The 16,884-nt window shown below is 39.3% G+C and overlaps 1 protein-coding gene across 2 annotated transcripts in view; it reads left to right on the plus strand.

Moving 5' to 3' along the window:
- The first annotated feature begins 6,597 nt into the window (after positions 1-6,597).
- TAB2 (TGF-beta activated kinase 1 (MAP3K7) binding protein 2) overlaps positions 6,598-16,884 on the plus strand; it is a 67,220-nt gene continuing 56,933 nt past the window's right edge. The window contains exon 1 of one of the 2 annotated variants that reach the window (XM_087817679.1): positions 6,598-6,642. The gene's annotated coding sequence lies outside the window, so the exon portion shown is untranslated. The remainder of the gene's footprint in view (positions 6,643-16,884) is intronic. The other variant, XM_016223935.2, reaches the window with a different exon arrangement.

A 16,884-nucleotide genomic window follows, 5' to 3' on the forward strand; every position in this document is an offset into this window, starting at 1 on the left:
ACACTTTTCCATGAACTTATTGGCCATTTGGAAATCATCTTTGTAGAGTACCTCTTCATGAGTTTTTTCCCATTTTAAAAATTGGGTTGTTTGGGTGTTCTTATTGATTTATATAAGTTTTTTACGTATTCTGAATGAGTTCATTGTCAGATACATGTAGTGAAATATATTCTCTCTACCCTACCCCACTCTCCTGATAGTGTCTTTGGATTAATAGAAGCTTTGTTTTCTAACTTCTCACTTAGGTCTATGATCCATCTTGAATTAATTTTTTGTGTATGGTGTGATGAGTAGCCAGTTGCTCCAGCACCGTTTATTGAGAATATTATCCTTTCCTCACTGAATTGCAGCAATGCCTTTGTCATAAATCAAGTTCTATTTCTGGATTCTCTATTATGTTCCTTTGGTGTATTCATCTATCCTTGTGCCAATAGCACACTGTCTTAATTACTGAGCCTTTTAATAAATCTTTAAATTTGGTAGAGTAAGTCTTTTAACTTTAATCTTCTTCAAAATTGTCTGAGTTTTTCTAGATTCTTATATTTCCACATAAATTTTAGAATCTACTTTCAATTTATACACACGCAAACACACATGCATACACAAATATTTTTGGATTTTTTTTCTTTCTTGTTTATTTTTGTTTCAGAAAATGTCCCTTCCCCTAAAAAGTTAACTCTCCTTTTCTGTTTTCAATGTTATTTCCATATGCTTCCCTTGGAAGCTCAAGAGTCATCACCTCATTCTTGCATCTTCAGTCTTTCACACTACTTTGAATTTTCACCTCAGCGTATAAACATGGTCAAATGTTTCTTATTTCCTTCCAAATCAAGACAAACAAAAGCAAATGATTTTTCAGCCTTATAGTACCCTCACATTACCATCCTGTCTTTGCCATTTAATATTTAATATATGCATATACATTTTAGTTATAAAATTTCTAAAATGTTACACGGAATTTGGAAAAATAGAGAGAAAATATCCCACTGTCCAACAACTCCAAGACAATTATAATTATTTTATATATTTTTCTAAAAATCTTTATATGCACGTGTGTGTGTGTGCATCTGTGTGTACTTCTTGGTGTTGTAATTCATGAATTTGATGTTTTTCTAAGTTTTTTTCTTTATCCTTCATTTAATTTTATAAAAATTTTCCATACTGCTCCGTAACCTTAATCATGATTTTAAATGACTGCATCACATACAATTGAGGATACAAACCCTAATTTTTAAAACAATAATATATTCAGAAATTTCAGTTGCTTCTGATTTTTAGTCTTCTAAATATTGCTATAAACATCCTCATTCATATAGCTTTCTCTTTCATGACTAACAAACTTTTTAAAAGAACAGACCATATTTCATGCTTCTACCTACTGTAACTCCTGAGATCTACCTGCTCTACCTTACCATGAAACAACTCTCTTAAAGGTCACAGCCACCTTCTAGCTGGCAACCCAATGTTTCTAAGTCGACATCATTCGGATTCTCTCCATAGCACGCAACACTTGGCCTTGAAACTCCATCCATTCCTCTTGATTGCTGTGCAATATATTACCGGGTTCACCTACTTCTCTGACCGTGTTTTCCCTGCTTCCACCTTGTCCTCCAGGATTGCGCTGTGAACACCCCTCCTCTCCTTCAGCAATCTCACGGCTTTATTTATTTTCTCTCTGCAGATGACATCCCATGTATATCCTCATCTTCAATTCTTCATTCTGAACACCAGTCCCATGTTTTTGCATCCTGATAATCTCCACCTAGATATTTCTTTGGCATCTCAAATTAGGGCTATCACAATAATCATATTTCCTTTCAGACCGTCTCCTCTTCCTATGTACCACAGTCATTTAGGCTTAAACTCTAGAGTCATCTTAAGCTCTCACCTCTGTGTCTTTGACTCCTCAACATTTGTTCCATCACATAAATCAGGGACTGCTTCGTGAATGGGCATGTGGTTCAACCATGGCCTAGGAGATGGGAGGGAAGTCGGCCAGAGGGTGAGGGAAGCGGTTCTGAGAAACATTTTCCCTGTCTTAAGATCTCTATTGTTCTCTGGACATTATGACTTCAGGATATGATACCTGGAACTGTCATTACCATCTTGTTATTAGCCAGAGAATGATGCCAACACCCAAGACATCAGAGCAGAGTGGAAAGGACCTGGTCCTTGATGAGTCTGTCAAGCTTCTGTTCTGAATCTTTCAAACCTGAAGTCTACTCTACCTTGTGATTTCCAAATTACTGGTATATAAATTTCCTTCTTGCTTAAGCCATTTTAAATTGGGATTTGTTAAATGCTGTTGAAATCACCCTTAATGATGGACCACTTTATATTGATTCCTCATTGTCTCTCATTTGGGCTCTTGCTATCCTACGTTGGTCCTTATGTCTTCAAACCAAATCCATTTCATACACATGCTGCCAGATTATCGTTCCTAAAGAACCATTTGATCATGTCTTTTATCTTGTTTAAAGGCCGTTAGTAACTTCCTGTTGCCTAGAGAATATTCCAGGCTAAGCAGCTTAGCATTTTGTGGTTTTACACAGACCTCTCCTCTTACATACCTCAGGTTACAGACACACAGAATTAAGTTCTCTCACTCGAATATGCCTCTCTTTTCTGCCTGGTTCATGCTTTCTCTACTTGGAATTTTCTCTTTCCACTTCCTGTTGTCCACGTGCGGTCTTCTTGAAACTATCCCTGACATTTCCACACCCTGCAAAGCAGTGTGCCCTCCACCTAGGCTTCTACAGTGCTCATGACCTTTGCCTCGCTCCGCTGTTCCACACTGCGATCTCTCCTACCACCTGTGCTGCTCAGGAGAGCTTTCTGTGAAGACGGTTAATGGGCACATGAAACGTGGCTAGTGCAACTGCGGGCCTGAATTTTCCATGTAGCTTAATTAATTTAAATGTAAATAGCTACAGGAAGCTAGTGGCCACTGTCTCAGAAGGCACCGTAGAAGGACTGAGTGTAGTACAGAGATTATATCTTATTTCTGTAATCACTACAGAGAGGACTTGAAAGGCACAGACTGCTTTATTCCCTCTTTTTCCCCCCACATAACCTTGTAGATTATAGACACTGAATACTTTACTGGATCATTAAATATGGAAATCACATTTACCAAAATAGAAGGGTTCCTAACTATTTTTGCTCCACATTTATGCAGATTAAGTAGGGAAGAGAGTAAAGCGGAATGACCAAAAGTTCCATCTGTTACAGAGAAACAAATGGCCAGTTCCATTGTAAAAGGACTACCCCCACCTCTCCATCCCACAGCATTCCCCCTTTTAGTCAAGTAGGAACACTCTCTGCAGTTCAAAGCTCTTTGTTTTTAAAAACTTTTAATTTTGCAATAATTTCAAACTTAGTGAAAACTTGTAAGAGTAGTACAGAAATTTTCATATTCATCAAGTTTTTAAAATACTTAAACATTTCTTGGAATTTAAAAATACAATGTGGTTGCCAAGGACTGGGGAGAGGGAATTAGTGTTTAGTGGGTATAGAGTTTCCATGTTGCAAGCTGAAAAGTTCTAGAGATCTGCTGCACAATAATTTAAATACACTTAATACTACTGAACTCTACATTTAAAAATGGTTAAGATGGTAAATTTAATGTTATGTTTTTTCACCACAATAACAAAAAACCATAACACCATCTTCAAGCATGAGAACAGTTAAGCCATCTTTGATTTTTTAAAAGCTATAATTTTATTATAGACTCCAAAAAAAACCAAACAACCCACAAATATCTTCTCTTTTGTCCTGTGAATTATTCTTCTAGGAATCAATTGTTCATATATTTTGGAAACCTCATTTTTTGGAAGTTCTTCCTTATGGCTGATTTTAAATTTTATAAGATAACCCTGTTTTCATCACATTCCAACCTCAATGGAAATAAAATTGTTTTTTCAATAACAACAATAACCTAGATTTACCAACTTTGGATTTTATTCATCTCTTTGTATATGTGTATGAGAGACATGAGAAATCATGTGTGTGTGTGTGTGTAATTTTTCTGAACTGTATGGGAGAAAACTGCATGCATAATGTTATTTACCCCTTGGCATTTCAGTGTGTTTTCTTATGAATATATTGTTGTATATAACATATTCAGGAAATTTAATACTGGTACAGCACTTTCATCTATAGTCTATATTCCAACTGCAGCAGTTATCCTGATAATGTCCTTTATAGCATTTCTCTCCTCCAGCAAAGGATCCAGTTCAGGGTCACATATTGCATTTAGTTTCCTTTACTCTGCAGTTTTGTCTTGTCTTTTATGACATTCACAGTGTTTTAAGAACACAGGGCAGTTATTTTATAGCATTTTCCTCTATTTGCATTTCTCTGATGCTGCCTCATGATGAGATCCAGGCTAAAGCTCTGCAATGTAGGTGCTGGGATGTGCTGTTATACATACTTTCTCTGCCACCCGCTGGTTCTTAGACTTGACCTACTCACACCTATCACATCCGTAAGTTTATAAAGCCCTTTATTTCTATTAAAATATGTACATATACGTTCCGTTAAATACATTTTTGTATAAAATACATAATCCTACCATTTCAAAAGCCATTGTTAGTTCTGTGTTTATATAATGGTTTTCAAAGACCAGTGAAATTTACTTAATAAGCGATTCCGTTTCTCCAGCTCATTGCATCATTTTAATATTGACTAGGAAAGTAATTCCTCAGAGGACTACTGTGAAGTCGTAAAGTTTAGTGATGTCTTACCACTCCCAGTGAATAAATAAAAATCATAGTCTTTCCATTTTTTAAATCCTAATTTACTTTTCCATCTCTGAGTGAAATTGACAGTGTAGAGAAAATACTTAAACTCTGATTCGTAAGTTGTAAGTACTTTTGGCTTTGGAAGTGGTGAGGGTTTTGAGTTGGTGCCCTATCCCGAGATTTCAGGCATCTCTAAATGAGTGCGGGGAACAGAATGGGAAAAGCCTCTTAACTTTGGAGAGCCTTGTTCTTAAAAGTTGTGTTTTTAAAGGGTGAAAAAAAAAAAAAAAAAAAAAAGGCTCTCCCTGTAGCTATAGCGCTCACACTGGAAACAGAAGAATAAATATGGTCCTTGGGGATTTTTCTAGGGAGTAAGAATTGTTTCAAGGAAGAAACTGGCAGAGGTATGGAAATTTTGGACAGGGGCAAAAAAAGGCCATAGTGTGTTGGACACCACGAAAGCGCCAGAATGTTTAAATAAATATTTTACATTGTGAGAAATGTCTGGGTGGTTTTTTTCCTAGAGGAAATTAAATATTTCTTTAAGAAGATAGAAGGAAGTCTCCCCCTCAAGTTAAAGTGCCTTTGGCTCTGCTTCTAGGACTTCTAGGAACGTGCCACTAAAATAAAATCGAAACAAAAGCTTGCACCCTTTAGCTTTTGTGGGTGTTTCCACACAAAAAACTCAGACGCTGGGGCGCTTGGCTCAGGGCTGGGAGCCGGGAGGCTTTCAGGGCATCTCCCGCACCCTCGGGCGCCTCCGGTCCCCGCCCGGGTCCCTCCGTCCGCCCCCGTCTCCGCCGGGCTCCGAGGGGGTGTGTCCCCGCCCCGCAGCGGCCGGACGCGGGGCTCCGCCGCGGGCCCACCTGCTGCCGGGGCCCGAGCCGGGGCCGGCCCAGAGGAGGCGCGGGACGGCCGCGGCGCCGGGGCCTGGGGTCCGCACCCCCGCGCCGCCCGCCCGGCCCCGCGCCGCCCGCCGCTGCTGGACCGACGGCCCGAGCGCCGCCGCCGGCGTTCCTCTCCCGCCCGCCCAGGCTGCCATCGGCCCCGAGAGGGCAAAGCCTGCATTTTCTCCCCCTACACACCCCCCGCTCCAAAGTATGTGCTGCTGGGACCCCCCAACATAGGAGCGCGCGGGGCTCCCGGGCCCTCCTGGGGCCGCCAGCGCCGCGCTTCTGCCTCGCACTCCCCGCGGCCCGCGCCACTCGCGCCCCCGGGCAGCCTTCTCCCTCCAGCCCTCGCAGGACGGGCGTGGAGTCGGCGAGCGCCGGGGGAGGGGTACGGGGCGGAGAAAGAGCATCCCCGCGCCGCCGCCCGCCGCCCGCCGCTCCCCCGCCGCCCGGCCAGGGGAGGCCTCGTCACAGCCGCCGCCTCAGCAGCGGCCGCAGATCTCGCGGTGTTTGCCGGCGGCCGCGCCGCCATATTGTGTCACAGTATTTTGATTTGCACTGGGCTGGCAGAGCCGCGGCGAGAGCGAGCGAGAGCTGGGGGGGTGGGGGGAGGGCAGCGAGCGCGAGGGGGGTGGGGGCGGCGGGAGGTAGGGAGGCCGAGCGAGCCCGAGCCGAGGGACCGAGAGCGGCGACGCCACCCAGCCACCGCTTTTGATCTGCAGCAGCCGCCGGCGGGGCGACCCAGCCCGACCCCCTCCCCTCCCCCTCAGCCACGAGCGGCGGCGGCGGCGGCGGCCGGAGGGAGTTGGCGGCGGCGGCCGATCGGAGGGGCTGAGCGGGGAGGGAGGGACGGCTGAGGTGTCCCCCCTGCCGGGTGGAATCGGAGGCGGCGGCGGCGCTGGCGGCGGCCGTGGTGGTGGAGGCGGCAGCGGCGACGGTGGAGACGGCTGCCCTAGTGGGAGAGGCGGCGGCGGCGGCCGAGGAGGAGGAGGGGGAAGCGGCGGCGAAGGGTAAGCGGACAGCGCTGCCGGGCCTCGGCGGAATCCCCAGTCTCGGCTCTCCCCTCAGCTCCCGCAACCCCCTTCGTCTGGAAGGGGCTCTGCGGATCCGCAAGGCCCCTGCGGGGCGTCCGCTTCTTCCTCTCACTCTTCCTCCCTCCGCCTCCTTCCTCCCCCCAGTGGTGAGGCAGCGAGGGAGCCCCCCCCAAGTCCTCTAGACCGGGTGGGGGTGGGGAGCATCGGGCCGGGCCTGGGCCCCGGGCTGTATGTGTGGAGGGGGAGGGGGAGATTCATCGGAGTCGGTCGCCCGCGAGAGCCCCGGGTGGGGGAGGGTGCCGGGGCGGGGAGGGCCCCTGCCTGCACCGGCGCCCCCGGCCCGCCCCTCGGGCCGGCGTGAGATGGGGGCGAGGGACGGAAAACGATTGGGGAGCCGTGGTTCGGATAAAGATGACCTACGGGCGAGCTGTTGGGGGAGTCCGAGGGAGTTCTGCGGGGGGTGCGGGGGAGAAGGTCGTTCCCTTTCCAATGTCGGTTTTCTGCAAATTTGAAGTGGGGAGCAAGCCCCGCGGTGATAACGTGACCCCCTCGATTGCACAAGATAATTCTCGTTTTCTGTTCGATCAGCGTCAGACCCTGGGACTGCGCTCGCGGCGGGGCGGCGGCGGGGGTCTGGGCAGTACAGGTGACAGGTGGATCTTTCGGTTACTGATGCTGCGGTGTTGCGCGGGCGGAGTTGTATACCCAAGTGTCAGAGACCGTGTGAGTTTGTATTTATGTGTTTGGCCATGTTTCATTCCATATATAGTATATTTGAGATGTTAGGTTTCCATTCTTCAAGTCAGCTTAATTGTGGTGGAGAAATTCTTCAAATGTTTCTGATAAGAGGGGCTTCCCGGCGAGCGGAGGGCGTCTGCAGCTTCTCAGGGGTCTCGAGTCGCGAAACGCAGGTCCCTGGTGCCAGGCTGTCTTCAGTGCCTTTATTCATTGGAAGGTTCTTGAACACTAAGGTTGTATTCGAGGCAACAGGGAGGCAGTGTAATTTTGCATCCATTTTGTCCGTTTTAGGTAAGTTTGTCAAGTCAAATTTTAGGGTCAGGTTGATTCATATTTTATGAAAGGCATTAGTTTGTGCTTTAGTTCACTCAAAAGAGCATGTTGTTCATTATGCAATTTCAGATTTGGCTGGGAATTTTGGTGGGCATGGAATAGAATTTTTGCTTTCAGTTTTTACACTACTGCCTACCACACTCTTCATACAGTAGGAGAGTACTGACATCTTTTTTTTTTTTTTTTTTAATACCTTTAAACTTTTTGTAACTGAAGTGATTGATTTTAAGTGCTGGCCGAGACTTTAGATTTTGAAACCGTCGCACCCTCTAAAAGGAAGACATGCTCTTCTTACTGTAAGCCTTGGCTGAGCGCACAAATTAGAGACAGTGGGAGGAACTGTCAGATAAGTGAGCTACAGATTAAATTAGGACCAAGTTAGTTTAAAAAGGATCCTATAGTTAAAAAAAAACAAAAAAAAAACGTGTATGGGACAAATATATTGAATGATGTTACTGTCAGTGTGTTAACAGGAAATAGAACAAAAATTCCAGTGATTCAGAACTTCTGTTGGGGTTTTTCCCCCCTTAAAATCTACTCAGTTTTTAATAGTGGGTGCTTAAGATTTAAATCTTTAAAGGATCAACTGAAAGTTGAATGTGTTAATTAGGTAAGTAAGTCATCCAGTGAATGTACTCCATTATTTCATCTTTCTCTTAGGTGCATGGAATAACTTTTCTTGAGTTTAAAAGTATTCTCAAAGGACAGCCACAACCCTCGTCAGTGAACTGTCACATAGTAGAACCTGTGCTTTTGTAACTCACTAAGAAGTGGGGAATGGTCAGAATCTCATATATTACAGGTTTCCTGAAAAATAAATTTTAACTTGGGTCAATCCCATTTAATTGAAATAGTACCTATATTTGGTCCTCTCTCTAGTGGAAAGAACGGCTTGCCTTCAGCTAAAGATATTGTTTAAAACTTGCACACCAATTATTACACCTAATGAAATGAGGGGGGTTTTAAACTCTGCAGAGTTAAGCAAGTAGGTACTGCCCAGATCCCCAATTATGTCATTATTGAGTACTGCTTCTTTAGTACTAGTAACACATTACACTTGGGTAAATGTGTTAACATGATTGGTCTCGTGTGTCTTGATAGAAATAAAAGTTTATTCTACTTCTGTAGTTTTTCCTGTAAGGAAAATTCTTTTCCTAAAATACTGTTTATGATGAAACATATACACATATCTATGAACATACTGCATTTTGAAAAATAGGTGTAATGTAGACTATTTACATGAAACTCATATGAGTTTCATGCCAAAAAAAGTCTATAGGGAATGTCTGAATTTTCTAAAACAGCAGTATTTTAGTTCTATAAACTGATCAAGACTAAAAGTTTATTTTTTAATGATCATCAACATTCTTTAAAGGGAAATTTTTGCCTTGTTATAGATGTTTTGGGAAAAAGTCCCTGATAATCTTTATAATATGTAAAGTCCATAAATAAAAATATAATTCAGAATGGCTTCAATTTTATTATATCTACCTGGCTAGGCTCCCATGACCCAAAGGAGAACAGTAGTAGTGCCTTTCCCTTTTTTCACTTATATTATCTTTATTTGATCCATCAAACATTGGGACTCTCTAAAATGAAGGATAATGAGGTAATAAAAGGCAAGTGTGAAAATTGAGGCAAAATAGTAATAAGGAGAAGATGGGGGTTAAGATACTGGTAGAGGATTAGATGAACAGTTCTAGGCAGCTAGGAATTTGGAGATGTAGGTAGTGGTGGCTGCCAAGCCTAGGAAAATGATCATGCTGAACTGTACTAAGGAGATTTGCTCTTAATCTTTTGATAGACTAGGACAATCTATATATGTCATCTTATTTTAAACCCTCTGTATTAAGATGGGAAGGATTTGGAGACACTAAAATTGTATGAAATTTGAATATATGTATGTTCATATTTATTTACCTCTGGCTCATATTTCCAAAATACTGTATTTTTAACACTTCATGTTATGATTCTGATCCTAAAAAATCAAGGACACTTGCTTAAACAGAAAGCTAAAAAGCCTGAGTAAGTTTACTTTTAGGGTTGCTAGTACTGACTACTTTTTACATTCTCTTTAGTTAGCCACTAAATTTGATTATCTTGATAGATTAAGAATGGCTGTCTTGCCCCTAGTTGGTTTGCTCAGTGGTTACAGCATCAGCCTGGGACTGAAGGGTCTTGGGTTCAGTTCTGGAAGGGCACAGGCCTTGGTTGCAGGCTCCCTCCCCGGCCCCTGTCAGGGCACGTGAGGGCGGTAACCAGTCCATGTGTCTCTCTCACATACATGTTTCTCTCAGCTCTTCCTTCCATTCTCTCTGAAAAGCAATGGGAAAAAATATCCTCTGTTGAGGATTTAAAAAAAAGAATGGCTGTCTGTTTCTTTGTTTCTTTCTAAGTGGTACTTACTACTTCTAGCCAGCTACATTAAAGTTATGCATTTCACTTAGACTTTTCATTTGGATTTTTATTGACTCATATTTCAGAATATGCTTAGTTTCTAGTTTCTTAATCCTCAGAAAAAGAATGAGCTACCGTTAAAAAGCACTGCTAACAAGTTGATGTTTCAGGACATCCAATTCAGAATTGCCACAAAGTGAAATTGTGATATATACATATCAGTAAAAGAGCCCTATGAAAATTGATTAAAGTTTGGGCACTTAAAAGTGCATTCGTTTGAAATTATTTCTGTACACCCTCTTATCTCCTAACAGTGCTTGATAAGTGAAGTTTTGCTGAACGTGTATTTTTGATTTGCCTATCATTCTTAATGTAAAACTTTAATACGAAATTTTATTATATTTCTAATTATCTGTTCCAGTTCAACATTTGGCATCAAGGGAGTGGTAAATTTCTTTTGACCTTTAATATCTTCATGTTAACCTTTTTAGTGCTTTCCTACATAGTAAAAGAAAGAAAAAGAAGCAAATATTCACTGAGTGCCTGTTGGGCACCGAGCTTTCATTTATTTCACAAATATTTATTGAGCGCTTACTATGTGCCAGGGAACTTCGAGATGCTGGAGATTCAACAATGAATATTATAGACAAAATTTCTGGCCCCATATAGTTTACATTTTAGTAGTGGAAGACATAAATAAGTAAAATGTAGTGTGTCTGGGAGAAAAAAGTTACAGTGGAGAAAAAGAAAACAGAAAGGGGGTTTGGGGAAGGGACATAGCCTATTGGTTCTTTTAAAAAATGTGTAATGGGTGTTATCCTTCTTTTCAATAACAAAAACTATCCTATACAAAAATTTTTCTTTAATTAAGAATATACTTATGACTTGGGAACACGATTGTGTTTGTACTTACGAGTTACAGTTTCAATTAATTGTGATTTCCTGTTTGTTAGTACTTCAGAAAGTTGCTTTGTGGCTCTTTAGAAAATTTGGAATTTACTATCCTGGTAGCTATCTTTTTAGTTTTGTGATTTGGGGCCAATTACAATATCTTACTTCTCCAAGCTTGTTTTTTTTTCTGTAAAATGAGTTATCTGTAAGGTTGTTGTGATGATAAATTATACTTTTTATGTAAATTATCTGATATAGAAGGGGCTCAGTAAATTGCAACCTTTTTGTCTACTGCCTGTCTGGAGTTCTATAAAAATAGTTGAAGTTGGTGATCCTTCCAAAAAGTTCTCATAGCACTGTGTGGGACATTGTTTAATGTACATTTGATTTGAACAACTAAAGCAGTGTTGTCTGATGGTATAAAGTTAATTAAAATGCAACTTTAACTTACTAAAGTCACTAGTACTAGTCACTAGTACTTTCTGGGGAGTAGCTGTACATGTTATCTAGTCAACATGATATCAGGAATAAACCTGCTGTCATTTTTCTGGTGAAGGAACATTGCGATTCATCTCGTATAGGTTGATGAGCTGGGTCTCAGCATTTTGACAAGTATATATAAATATCGTGTAAGATTCCAGTTCATAGAAATACTTGTAAAACTTGAAGTACAATGCTTGGCGTATTGTAAATATTCAACAAATGTTTGCTGTTTTCATTATTTATTACTCCTTTGTTGTGTGAAGAGAGGTAATTCAAAAAATTTACAAAGTATTAAAAACTTTCACAAAGATAAACTAATGCAAATATGAATGAGCTTTTTGAGGAAAGAGTGTAATAGTCAATCAAATTGCAGTTGTTTTTCATTTTTTAACTAGGAGATTACTAGATTGAGTTTCTCAAGGACATACCATGAGAATGGTTTCCTTTCCATCTAACTTCACAGTATCTTCAGTGCCCGGCCTGTAGTCAGGAGCTCAAGAAATACTGTGTGTTAAATGTTGAATGGTTCTTATTGATAGTTTTTCTGTGTATCACAACTCTGGTAGTAAGCACCTTCTGAGTCTGAAAAGTGGCTGCACTAGACATGTCTTTGAATCTCTAATTTTAAGCACAGACTAAGATGTCATGCAAAGTCTTCTGAATGCCATATTTTTTAATCTAGCCAAAAAATGGAAAAGTATCCTAGAAATTGAAAAGAAGAAATCAGTTATTTGCAGCTAGATTAGTATTTGTTAACCCATTTCCTTTGAGTTGTTCAAATTAAAGTAAATAGCAGTTTTAAAAAGTAGAGTTGAAAAAAATAGTTCATGCGCTTAGTTGCTAAAAGACAACTCTATATCTTCAAGGCAGTTTCAATGAAACTGTAGGTTTATACTAGCTTTATGAATTCAGTGGCTCAGTCACTTATATTCCTGTGATGTGGAGAATATCGGTGTTGTCACAGAAAAGGGAAAACATCCCATCCCACTCTACTTTAACAGTAACCATTTTTTAGATATTTAAATCTTAGCACCAGTCAGCTTTTCTTGTTCAGCGGCAAGTTATCTCTGCCTAATGAATAATAATTTTAGCTTTCCTAAAACTTAATACTTCCCTTAAGTTCTAAGACCTTTAGTCATTTACACAAAATACTTTTTAAAGAAAATCCCCACAAACATTTATAGGACAAATTGTTTTCTATTCAAATTTGATATGACGCAATAGTATTTTACAAATGAGATAGAAATGCATACAATTGAATATTTTGGCACTCTTGTGGATTGTTTGCTTGTTTTGAATTGTAACAACCTCTGACTGGAAAAGGATACTACTGCTGAGTATTAGTTTGAGTAGCTGCAGAAAGTCTGATTTATCCACAAATAGGTACAACATAGAGGAGGGCCTTTTAAGAGTTTGTAGTATCTTAATTGCCTTGTTAAAGAAAATGGCATTCTTGTTTCACTTAAGAAAAATAAAAACAGTTCTAGTATAAGTCATAGAAGCCAAGAAATAAAATGAGAAAGGTCCTGGAGAGAGAGACAAGAGAAGCAAGAGTAAGATGTAGAATTTAACAGAGGTTTTGGTGGAGCTATATGAATGCTGATCGTTATTGGTAAAATTATTCAAAAGAACTAATCCTTTAAAGAAAGTGTGTCCTAAAGAAAGTGTGTGATCCCTGCAACCAGCCTCCAACCCCTAACCAATGCAAAACAGTAAGTCAAAAGCAATGCCACATTCCTTGGTATATTACAGAAATTAGTGCTACCATCAAAGACTTGAAAGTTTCTGGGATGTAATTCTGTCCATTTAACTTGCCTATTTGGTGCGGAAGACAGGTTCCAGGAGAATGAATTATTGCAACAACAAAAAAGTATGTGAAAGTAATACTCAGTAAATTCTCCTTATTCCCAGGTTTATTAACTGTACTTTCATCTGAATTATTAAATAATACTGCTATTTTGAGTTTTAGCTTAAAGTTTTACTCTAACATTTATATTAAGGAAAATTTCTTTTGACCTTTAATATCTTAATATTAACCTTTTTAGTATTAGTAGAATCAAGCACATCACAACTTTGTTTCCTGTCAATTTGCCAGTCAGGCAGGCCAAGGATATTGCTTGTTTCATCAGTATAGAGCCATTAGTAATTTAGTGGAAAGATTTTCCATTTCCTATCAATAAGAGAAAGTACTTGCCAATATAAACAAACACTTGAAATCAGCATCTTGACCTTGCAAAACATGGTTCTCACACAGGCAAGTTTTGTTTGGTCAGAGAAATCAACAAAAACTAATTCTGATATGAACTAAAGTAGAAGGAAGCATACCTGGTTTTAATTCTCTTAGCAACTAAAGAAAATACTACTATTGAGTTTGTCTCTGTCGGCTTGTTGGCCTCTAGCCCTTTAACTAAATATCTTAATTTTACCATTGGGAGTCAGTGAGGTGTAGTAAGTAAAGACCTGGGCTTTAAAATCAGATGAACCCCAAGTTCAAATATGAGTTCTATTCCTAGGTTAATCACTCAAACTCTTTGAGTGTAGGACTTTTCTTTAGAAAAATACATATGTATAATAACACTTACTCTGCCTGGTAGTTTTAACTACATTATCTGTATTTCTTATGTTAGCTAGTACAGTACCTATCTGGAACCCAGTAGGTAGGGATCAATAAGTACTAGTCAAAATGTAAAATATATCCTATGATACCCTGTGCTGCAGCTTTCCTTTCTATAACTTATATTAGCTTCATTTTTGAGCACCTTCTATTTAGTAAGGTTTAATTTTTAGAAGTATTAATCTTTCAGATAGAACAAGGTGAATTCTGGTTCTAGTTACATTAGACAGTAGCTTAAATAATGGGAGGTAATTTTTTTAAATTTTGCTTTGTTAGGTCTTTTTTCCTTCAGGGTACTTGTTCATTTCATTTTTCCTCAACAAATAGAATGAGAAGGAAATAATTTCTGTACTGTTTAATTTGCTGGAACTCTTTGGACCAAGGATGAAATAAAACATCACTGTTATTTTTTTAATCAACAAAATAAGTATGCAAATTGTTAATTCTTTTTTTTTTCCTCATTCCTGTGAAAAAGCCCACACTTTCCGTTTGAAAGTAGTCTACACCCCATAATGTAACTTTTTTGTATGAAAAGCACTAAAAAATTGGCATGGATCAGATTTTGAAAACACTTCAAATACAAGTTAAATGTACAATAAAACTTGTGCCACTTTATCTATATAAAATAACCTTTGTACTTTCTATGTTTTAAGTTGCTAATATTTTTTTCTGTTATTTCAACAATACTTTCTTCTATGTCCATTCAAAAGGGATATAGTGCTAAATTTCCTGATGTTTGTTACTGGATTAACTGTGATTTTGCTTTGATGTGTGTTTTTTTCTCTAAAATTTTTAAAAATCTTAATCCATTGAGTAAACTGGTGTGATTGTTGTAAAATATTTTGCTCTACTAATTGGTATTAAATGCTGTTTGTATAAACAATATTTTAACATGTTAATAATACCATTTGTTTGTTGATTACTCAGCAAACTTCAGAGCTCTTCCTGTCAGTATAGTAATGCCAATAGCTTGTTACTGAAATGTAAATCCAGTTGCTGTGGTTACTGTTGAAACAGTTTTTTTAAAAATGCTTGCATTTTAATAAGTATGTTTAGAACATGTGAAATCTAATCCTAGAGGTAATCAGTATTCTTTAGTCTTACACATGTGAAGTTTTTATGCAGTCTTTTATCTGGAAGCACAAATAGTGATGAAGATCTAGCCATTCATCATCAGATAAATGACATTATTGTTGCAGAATAAATTGTGAGATATATATTGGTCTTTTTAATCTTGTTTTTATTGCTGAGTAGTTTTGCTGTTAGCAAAGTCAACATGTAGTTTGAAGGATTATTTATATGTATATACACAAAAGTTTCATTTTTGTTTTCATCAAGTATCATTATTTTGAAACATTTTTAAATCTTTTCAGATGGGTCACTTAATGCCAGTAATAATTAGATCAGCAAGTTAATTTTGCTTTTTTGCCATTTGCAGCAGTTTGTCTTATATGTAACAAATAAACCAATAATCATTTGCATAAAAAATTAAATTGAAGAAATCTGTCTTTAAAAATTAATATTCAGCCCAGCTGGGCATGGCTCAGCGGTTGAGCATCGACCTAGTGTCCAGGAGATCAGGGTTCAATTCCCAGTCAGGGCACATGCCCGTGTTGCGGGCGGCAGCTGATCAATGACTCTCTCATCATTGATGTTTCTGCCTCTCTCTCTTCCTCTCCTTTCCTCTCTCTGAAATCAATAAAGATATATTTTTTTAAAAATTAATATTCTTATTGACGTTCTATGGACTATTCTGACTTTAATTCTTTCCCTTTTTTATATATTAGCATTTCCTGATTATAGGTTTTTATTGGTGCTAAGTCATTGCTAGAAAATAGTTATAGAAAACGTAGTAATAAAGGCAAGAAAACTTACATTTTAAAAGGAGTTCAAAACAGAAGGTATTTCATTTTAATCCATTGAACACAAATTATGATATAGTTGCTTGGTTGATTTTTAAAAAGCAATTAGTGACCTGATAAACATAGGCATTTACTCTTAGGAACTTAAACAGATGAATGTAGGCATCACAGGTAAGTAGTTGTTAGAATTGAAAAGAAAGTACTTACTCAAGGAGATATCTGAGGGATCATTGTCAAAAGTTGGTGGAAATACAGGTACTGTATATTTGCATTGAGCGTAACTTGCTGTTTTCCTTTCGACTAGCATGTACCTAAACTGTACTTGACTAAGTACTGTTTGCCACTTTATGATGATTTTCTAAAGAAATGGAAAAATAAACACACGGAAATGGGGGTTTCAAAAAATTCCTATTTGCACATAGATGATTCTGCTTTTTTTACATGTAAAAATATATTGACGTGTATTGATTGAGCTTGCTTTTCCTTTCAGGTTTTTTCTGAGCTTTTTCTAGCTGAGGTGATTGGTTGGCCTCTGTGAGACATCCTCATTGTCTTCGTGAGATTTTCCCCTCATGAGCAGTGGCATGAATTTATAGGATGACTGTTCAGAGCAGTTGCTGAAGTTCTGCAAGTGGAACAAGAAGTACTTTGGGGGAAAGGCAACTGGTTCATGGGAAAATTGAACTGGTGATCTTAGCAAACCAAGCCACAGGATTAGTACTTCAACTTTTATAGGATATCACATGATCAAAATAGCAAGAAACTCCATGGAGTTTGTTTCATACGCCTTCTGTGACACACCTGTGCAAAATAGCTGGCAACCCAAGAAATCTTGGCCTGACTCATTCTTCCACTATGTCTCATCTGTACATTTTTTATTAATCGATCTAATTCACTTAT

The sequence above is a fragment of the Miniopterus natalensis genome, chromosome 5 (genome assembly GCF_054644295.1).
Source record: "Miniopterus natalensis isolate mMinNat1 chromosome 5, mMinNat1.hap1, whole genome shotgun sequence".
NCBI classification, from domain to species: domain Eukaryota; kingdom Metazoa; phylum Chordata; class Mammalia; order Chiroptera; family Miniopteridae; genus Miniopterus; species Miniopterus natalensis.